Source organism: Podarcis bocagei, assembly GCF_964188305.1.
Source record: "Podarcis bocagei genome assembly, chromosome: 7".
NCBI classification, from domain to species: Eukaryota; Metazoa; Chordata; class Lepidosauria; order Squamata; family Lacertidae; genus Podarcis; species Podarcis bocagei.
This window is the reverse complement of record NC_138132.1, coordinates 12,008,233-12,016,438: the sequence shown is the minus strand read 5'-3', so window position 1 is coordinate 12,016,438 and position 8,206 is coordinate 12,008,233. Positions and strand designations below refer to the sequence as shown.

The 8,206-nt window shown below is 50.1% G+C and overlaps 1 protein-coding gene across 2 annotated transcripts in view; it reads left to right on the top strand.

Annotated features, from left to right (window-relative positions):
- Positions 1 to 4,097: 4,097 nt before the first annotated feature.
- Positions 4,098 to 8,206, top strand: part of GRIK5 (glutamate ionotropic receptor kainate type subunit 5) — a 109,036-nt gene continuing 104,927 nt past the window's right edge. The window contains exon 1 of one of the 2 annotated variants that reach the window (XM_081200207.1): positions 4,098 to 5,281. The gene's annotated coding sequence lies outside the window, so the exon portion shown is untranslated. The remainder of the gene's footprint in view (positions 5,282 to 8,206) is intronic. The other variant, XM_081200206.1, reaches the window with a different exon arrangement.

Sequence of the window (8,206 nt, the reverse complement as noted above, 5' to 3'; positions counted from 1 at the left end):
GCGGAAGGTGCAGAGAGAATGGGTTGAGAGAAGTCTGTTATAAGAACTGAGGGCCATCTCATGAAATTCAGCTTACACAAGGAAAAGGACTTAACTCATACAGCACATAGTTAAAAACTGGGGGATTTGCTCCCACACAATAGAGTGCCGGCTACCAGCTTGCATGGCTTTAAGAGGAGATGGGAGAAATTAATGATAGCTATGATACCCTCCATTGCAGCTATGGTTTACCTCCCACTGTCAGAGGCAATGTGCCTCTTAGTACCAGTTTGTGGGAACTGCTGGTCCTGCGCTCATGTGCCTCCCATAGACATCTACTTGCCCACTGTAAGAACAGGATACAGTACTCAAATATTTGGGCCTTTGGTCTGATCCAGTAGGCATTTGGGGAGCTAGGCAAAGCCTACCCTGTTTCAACTGGCATTTGTGCTTTAACTTGGTCACGTTTGCCAGTTCGTTAACTTTGTTTCGTATTTTATGTTTCAGATCTAGCCCTGCAGTGTCTGAATTATAGCTTTTACGGCTCTTGTTCTTTCATTCTGCTAGCCTGAGTTTGGCTGCTGCTATACGTTTTGTCACTTGCATTTTCATATCGCATTATATTTTTATGATGTGCTACTGTTTGTCAAGCCACCTTGAGTGCAATTTGTAGAAAGGCAGCACAAAATAAAAAAATTAAAGCCTCTCTCTCTCTCTCTCTCTCTCTCTCTCTCACACACACACACACACACACACACACACACACGAGAGACCACCAGACCAGAATCAAGCTTTCAAGCTGCAAGCAATTCTGGTTGAACATTTCAGTACAGAATTTATCGAAGGAGGCGGACGCTCCATTGAGGAATCGCTGATTTCATTTCTGGTCCCTCGTGAAAGTGACGCGTGTATGTAGAAGGAAATGGGGAGAGACCAGTAGAAGCAAAGATGATAAAGGGTTTGGAATGCAGAGCAGGCTAGAAGAGAGTGAAGGGAAAAAGAGAGAGGTACATTTAGTGGGGGGGGGGGAGATTAAGACGGTGGGATAAGCATCTTCAGATATGTAAGTCTGCCAGTTACAGAAATTCTCTCTTGCTGCGACTGATGTTTTTGCAATTTTGATTCATCCTATTCCATTCTTATATACCCTACAGTGAGAGTGGGGAAACTTTCCCCCCTGTTGAGGACCACTTTGCCATGGGGGACAATCTGTTGGAGGCCACATGCCAACTATGGGCACGACCCCTTTCTTTCCCTCTTTCTTCCTCCCATTTATCTCACTTTCCACCCTCCTCTTTCTCCTAACTGAACTGATGGCTTTGCAAGCCCCCTCCTTGCTTGTTTAAATTTACAGGTGTCTCATAGGAATTCCAGGCAGGGGCAGGGAGGACCTACAAAACTCCAACCCTTTTGGACGGCAGTCCTACAAGAAATATGCAAAATAACTACGCAGGTATTGGAAGCCACTCCAGAACTAACAGGTGAAATCATTAGTGATACATTCGGCAATGGATACAGGACATAATATTGAATTGGCAGCATGGGAAAGGTTATGGAACGTTGATTTGGAATTTACACCGTGTAATGTGATAAAAGAAAATTATATGAAAATGGTGTATAGATGGTATCTGACTCCTAGTAAATTAGCAAAAATATATAAGTCGGAATCGGATACCTGTTGGAAATGTAAAGAGAAGGAGGGTAATTTTTATTCCATATGTGGTGGTCATGTAAAGTAGCAAAAGCTTTCTGGAAAATGATTTATAAGGAATTGGGGAAAAAATCTTGAAGATAACTTTTGTTTTAAAAAACCCCCAGAAGCATTTCTTTTATGAATACTTAGTGGAGAGGTACCTAAAGAACAGAAAAAATTATTTATGTATTCAACTACAGATGCCCGAATGATTTATGCCCAAAGATGGAAAGAAGAAACAGTTCTGACAAAGGAGGACTGGCAAACAAAATTGATGGAATACGCAGAGATGAGGAAGCTTATGGGAAGAATAAGAAACCAAGAAGATAGACGTTTTAAAACAGAATGGGAAAATTTATTGATTAATTGAAAATACATTGTAAACAACTTAAAATATTAGCAGGGCTGACATTAGGGTTGACATATTCTCAAAAGTGAAAATCCAGACAAAGGTATTGAGTTTTTTGGGGGAACATCTCACCCCCAAAATATGTTTTTGGGCTTTTCTTTCTTTATTTTTTAACCATTAAAAAAACAAATCACTCTATGTACGTTTGGGTTTTCCCAGTTTCTTCAGCTGCCCAATTCCTGGATGTGTCCAGGAAAACCCAGACTCATGCAGTAAGAAATAATAAAATGAGAACATAAGGGAAAATTCATAAACAGGTTTGAACTGGAAAAGCTGTAGTAAAAAAGATATAAACTAAGTAAATGGAGAAAGGAGGGGAGGGAAGTTGAAAGAAATGTAGACTAACTTTGTTGGGATTTTTGCTTAAAATCTTTGTAAAATGTGAACATGAAAAATGTACTGGCCCTACTGAATATTTTCCAAGACGGGAATGCTCACTCACACTATAAAGAGCTTATAACCCACCTACTCTCAGCAGCCAGAAGCATCATAGCTGGACCCTGGAGAGACCTGTTGACTTATGGACCACTCTGTCACAAAGTACTGCAATGGCAAATGCCTTTCAGTTGCACAGATTCATGGCGAACAATCTGTTTGCCAGTCAGTGGCCATAAGGCATAATGGCTAAATGGAAACGTTTAAGTTTATGACAGTACACAATGGGAGAAAGGCTTTATTGCCAAGGATGAGGAAGCTGTGAGCGGTGAGCCTCTCGGTCCTGTTGGCATCCCAATTCCCAACAAATCCCAGCTGGAACAGCCAGTGGGCAGGAATGGTAAGTGGTGTGGCCCGACCACATCTGGAATGGCAGGCTGCAGTTTATCCCTCACGGAGCTACAGTTCCCAGCGTCCTTAACAAACTACTTGGAGGGAAGCCACAAGCTTTAAATGTATGGGGCGGATGTGACCTAGGATGGAGGATACAGGTGCGAGAATGCGAAGAAAGCAGCTTCCTGTGCAAAGGTAGTATTTGCATTCGTAGCTCTAACCCCCAGTTGCCTCTGGCCTGGCCCACCACTGGCACATGGCCCCTGGAAAGTTGCCCATAAAGGATTGTGGCCCTCAAGCTGACGAAGATTCCTCACCATGCTATGACATAGTTGGGTGTGTGTGACCATGATGTGCCAACCAGTGTCTGCCTGCATTCCTTTTACCAAGTTGTGTTTTCTGTCTCCTCTTTTGGATAAGACTTCTGTTTTCTTGCCTTTAGTAGCTTCCTTGACTCTGCTGCTTAACCACACTGGCATCCTCTTGGCCCATTTGGATACCTTCTAGCAGAGCTTCTCTTATTGTGGTTTTGAATCATGCCAAGCATTCTGGAGAGATGTGATCCTCTTGACTTTCCTCTTTTTGAAGTCAAAAGCGATTTGCGTGGGACTCTCTTGGCAACGGTCTGTTCAGGACATCTAATGAAAAATAAAAACCTATCTAGTTTGGAAAAGGGTCTGTCCATTTTTCCCTATAGGTTCCAGCCGCTTCTGGAGATATCGCCGCCAAACATGGCACCAGGGTTCCTGCGGTGGGGGCAGCGGAACTCATCAACGTTGGGTGCCAGCTGCCATTTTGAACCAAGATGGCGGACCAGAATGTGACTTGCGCGTGACTTTACACAATCTTTGGCGCGAGGAATCCAAACTAAAACGATAAACGCTATCCATTAAAAAAACCTCGCAACCTTATTTGGTTTCTAAACATAGTTGTTTAGTGCCGGTAACTCCCAACCTAGTAAAAAAAAAAAAAGATGATGATGGAAGGCGGTGGTAAAAGGAGAGGCAGTTTGCACATGCTCAGAGGCACTCTTGCTATGTGCAATCCTTACCTCCTAAAGCTGTGCGTCGGTGTGTGTGTGGTGGGGGGGGGGAACAGGTGTCTGGGTACACATCGAAGCTTAGGTTCACAGATGCGCGCGCGCAATCCCGCTCCTCGCGGGCCGCCGGAGTGAGTCCGGATTGCAGCGAGCCTCATCAAGATTCTGTGCGCGCCGGCGAAGCGATGCAGCGCATGCCAATGCGCCTCTCTCCTCTCCCTCCTCCGACGCCGACGCCGCGCTCCCCTCCCCAAGTCAACCACCCCCTCCCAGCAGTGGGAGCTTGATGAGAGGGAGAGAAAAAGGCAGTGCTGCCGCCGGCCAACGCCCCTCCCAGCCTCGACACCCCCAAAGGGACACCCCCCCCAGCCTAGCCACCTCCGCTTCCGCGCATCGCCCACCCCCTCTCTCCACGGGGGTGTAGCAGGATAACGGGAGGGCGGAAGAAGAAGGAAGGAGCGTTTCGGCTGCTGCGGCTTTGGCAGCCAACAGATCGCAGCCTCTGGCCTCCCCCGCCTGGCTTTGGGGGGTGGGTGGTAACGGGGGGGGGGAGGAGGGGGCCAACCGGAGAGATCTCGTTCCTCCCCATCACCACCACTCAAGAGGACCATCCAGACGTGGACCGCGGATCTTCGCCCCTCCACTTCGCTTGCCGCCGCCGCCGAATGATTGAAGAATCGTAGAAAGAGAGAGAGAGAGAAGGGGGGGGGGGGCGCTGCGTCTCTCCCACCCAATTTGCAGAAGGAGGCTCGACGTTTGCTCCCAGAATCCGGAATTGGGGGGGTGAGCCAGAAGACAGCGTTCGATTACAGAGGAGGGGGGCCGGGAAGGGGGTCCTACCCCCCCACCCCCCGAAAAGGGGGGTGCTGCATCCTGGAGAGACGGACATGGGGAGTTTCCTATTTTATGGGCAGTTCTCCCCCCCTGGACAGGAGGGGGCCTGCGAGGCTTTGACTCCTGAGACATCTGATTAGCCCCCCCTTCCTCCAACAACCCCACACGACCCTGAACTTGCTGTGCACCACGGTTTGGCTGCAAGGGGCTGGGGGGGGCAGGCCCCCTGGGAGCAAAGGACCCCTCTTGTCTCACTCTCTTCCCCCCCCAACCATTTTCTTCTCTTGAGCCTTGCGGTACTGGGGCTGTTTTCTGGATGGAGAGGTGATCTGAGAGTTCTCCAAGGATACTCCGTGGAAGGGAGATTCTGAGGGAGCCGAGATCTGGAGAGTCTACGCTTTTATTTTCCAGAGAAATATACATATATATAAATTAAAGAAAGGGGTGGGGGAGAACGGCCTCTCCCCAAGGAAGACCACAGAGGGAAGTGGGCCTCCCCCCTCTCGAAGAGGGGGAGCTGCAAGGAGACAGAGGCCGGGGGGCGCAGTTCACGGATTCCGTAAGTGGGGAGCACTTCGCTCTTACATTTCTTCGGGGGGGGATGTGGGGCAAAAGAGGGTGCCTCTGTGTTTGTTGTCCCCCTTTCCTCGCTCCCTCGGATGTGGCCTCCGTCCAAGGGCCCTACAGGCATATGTGAGGGTGATGGGGGGGAATTGGTGGGTCTTGGGGGGCAGGGATCAGAAGGGGGTGTTTGGATTTGAGGCTGGAGGGTGGGTGGGTTGCCTTTCAGATTGCTGTGTTTGGGCTGAGTGGTTGGGTGGCTCGATGGAGACGTACGCCCTAGAAGGTGGCGGAACTGGGTGAAATGGGTTTTTGGGGTGAGTGGGTGGGGGTCGTGGAGAGGGTGGGGAGATGCCACACGAAGATGCAGTTTATCTTCCCATCTGCCCACCCTCCTGCACCATCCACCGCTTGCAATAGATCATGTCTTTCCTCTCCTAATCTCGCCTCGCATCCCATCTCCCCACCAAAAACCCCCCCAATGAATTATTACATTTGAGCCGCACGCTCACTGCTGCTTTAGAAAAAGACTTATTTACAGCAGCCGAACACCCCAGGGCTTCCCCCTCCCCACTGCCTCTCCCTCGCCTTCCTAGGCTTTCTGGCTCCCTCAATCTAGGCCAGAGAGCTCTCTTGGTCTCCCAGTTGGCCTAGGTTGTTTCTGTTAGCCAGGCCCATCAGCTGAGGCCAGAGCCCTCCCTTCTCCTTGTTAATGGAGGGGATGGTGCAGGTGGGTGGCATCGGACAAATCCAGGGGCTTTTCCAGCCCTGTAGGCAAGGCCGACAGACCCTCAGTTGGAGAGCAGAGATCTGGGGATAGCTTAGGAATACATGTGTCGGAGATGGGTTTAAGCCTGCACAAGTTTCTAGCCCACATTGTGTGTGTATTCATTAGTGTACTTGCTCACAACTGGCTGCTACACCAGTCTTTTGTGGCATATTGGTGGTCTAAGGGGCGGAAAGAAAGAAAGGGCCAACTCTGTTTCAGGATACAAAGGCTCCGTTGCCTCTAGGCCATTCTTAGTTGCCACGGGCTGCACAAAGTCTGCATGCCTGCACAAGTCTCCTTCACTCCCTGTATAATTTTTAAGAAACACTTCTCTCGTTCTGTCCCCTTTCCTGGCTCTTCTGCAAATCTCTGTCTGTGTGTCAGAACAGAACCATCAGAAGCTTCCCAGCTTCGCCCACCATGCATTGCTCTGGTAATCCTCACAACAGCCCTGGAAGGTAGGCCTCTGTTGCTATAATTTCAAGGTCCATTCTTCTCAAGTTATACTTTAGGCCCACAGACATTCCCTGCTCTGTTTCCAGCTCCTTCATCCCACAATGCCGTTCACTCTTTGTTTCCTTCCTCCTTCAGAAGGTCTCCTGAGGTCTCTCCATCTTCTGACGTCTTCTTTTGCATCCTCTCAAGCCTCTTCGCCACAGTCCCAATCTTTCTGCCCAGGACACCTGCTTGGGCAACTCTCGGGTTCAACCCCCTCCCCCCCCCCGTTCCATAACACCGGATATTCTCCCTGGTATCTCCAGCTCCCCCTCCCCAGACTCCCACAACCCCACCTTCTTCTCCGAATCTTCCCCATGCAGAACAGAGGAAGGCTTTTGAGACTTAGGAAGCGGCCTGCCATCAGCCAGACTATTTGTTCACATAACCCAGTGCTGCCTGCTCAGACTGGCAGTCGCACTCTTGCATCTCAGGCAGAGGTCTTTCCCACCGTGGGCTGCCTGATCCCTTTCTAACTAGAGATGCAGGGGATTGAACCCCTGGACCTTGTTCCTGTAGAGCAATGAGTTATGGTCCCACCCTCAAGCTCCCATCCCACACTGACCCCACATTGGGTCTCTTAATGCAGGCTTCCTACTGGGACACCTGGTTGGCCACGGGGAGGACAGGATGCCTGATCCTGCAGGGATATTCTTGCATTGTTCCTTACAAACCCACCTACATGTCTGGAAGCAGCAATGACCAAGGATGGGGCATCATTAACGACTGTGTGGAAGAGGGAAATTCAGCAACTTTTCTGCGAGCTGAAATTCTCTCTCTTGCACAACTGCTGTAGGTACAGTTGGGAACCTTCTCTTCCTCTGTCCATCCTAATAGGGACCCCCTTTCTTCCCAGTCTCCCACCTACACCTCTCCCCAAACCGAACCATTATGAAGCACCCCCTGTGACCTCTCCTGCCATCAGTTACCTTGCATTCCTGCTATTGCAACCTCCTGCATAAGCTCCCTGCTTCCTCCTCCATCCATGGCCGTGTTTCCTTTATCCAGGATCCACCTCCTTGCTCCTAACCCAACTTGCTTGGTTGGTTCTTTGTTGTCATCCCAGCCTGCCTCCATTCTCCCAATCTGCCCCTAGGCAAGCCACTATCTCCTCCTCCTGTGGTACCCTTTGCTCTCCCCCCAACATACTTCCATCCTCCTTGTTTGCTCCTTGGATGTAACCCTTGCCTCTCTCTCTGTGTGTGTGATGATGTGACCTCTCTCGCTCGCCTGAATCCCTTCCTTTGAATCTCACACCCAACACCCTTTGCTTTCCATTAGGAGCCGGCTCTACCATTGCTTAGCAGGGTGAAGCGGCCCAACTCAGGTAGCAAATTTATTTGGTGGAGGTTGGCGGGAAGAGCAGCAAATTGTTTACGCCTTAGTTGGCGCCCACCATGGTGGGCCCTAAAAGTCAACCGAGGAGGCTTTCTTATTCGGATATCATGCGGCTTCCACACGGTGCCCTGTGCCCACTTGCTTCCCTCTTTTCCTTCTCTCCAGTGCCCACCTCCTTCTCCTCTCCTGACCAGCTGGGAATTTTGGAACCCCTGTGCCCTATTTCCACCCCGTTTCCTCCCTGCCCCTTTCTGTCTTGGGTGCGCAGCAGCCTTGCCGAGCAGCTGTTGAGGCCGCGGGTGGCGGTTGGTGAGGAGAGGG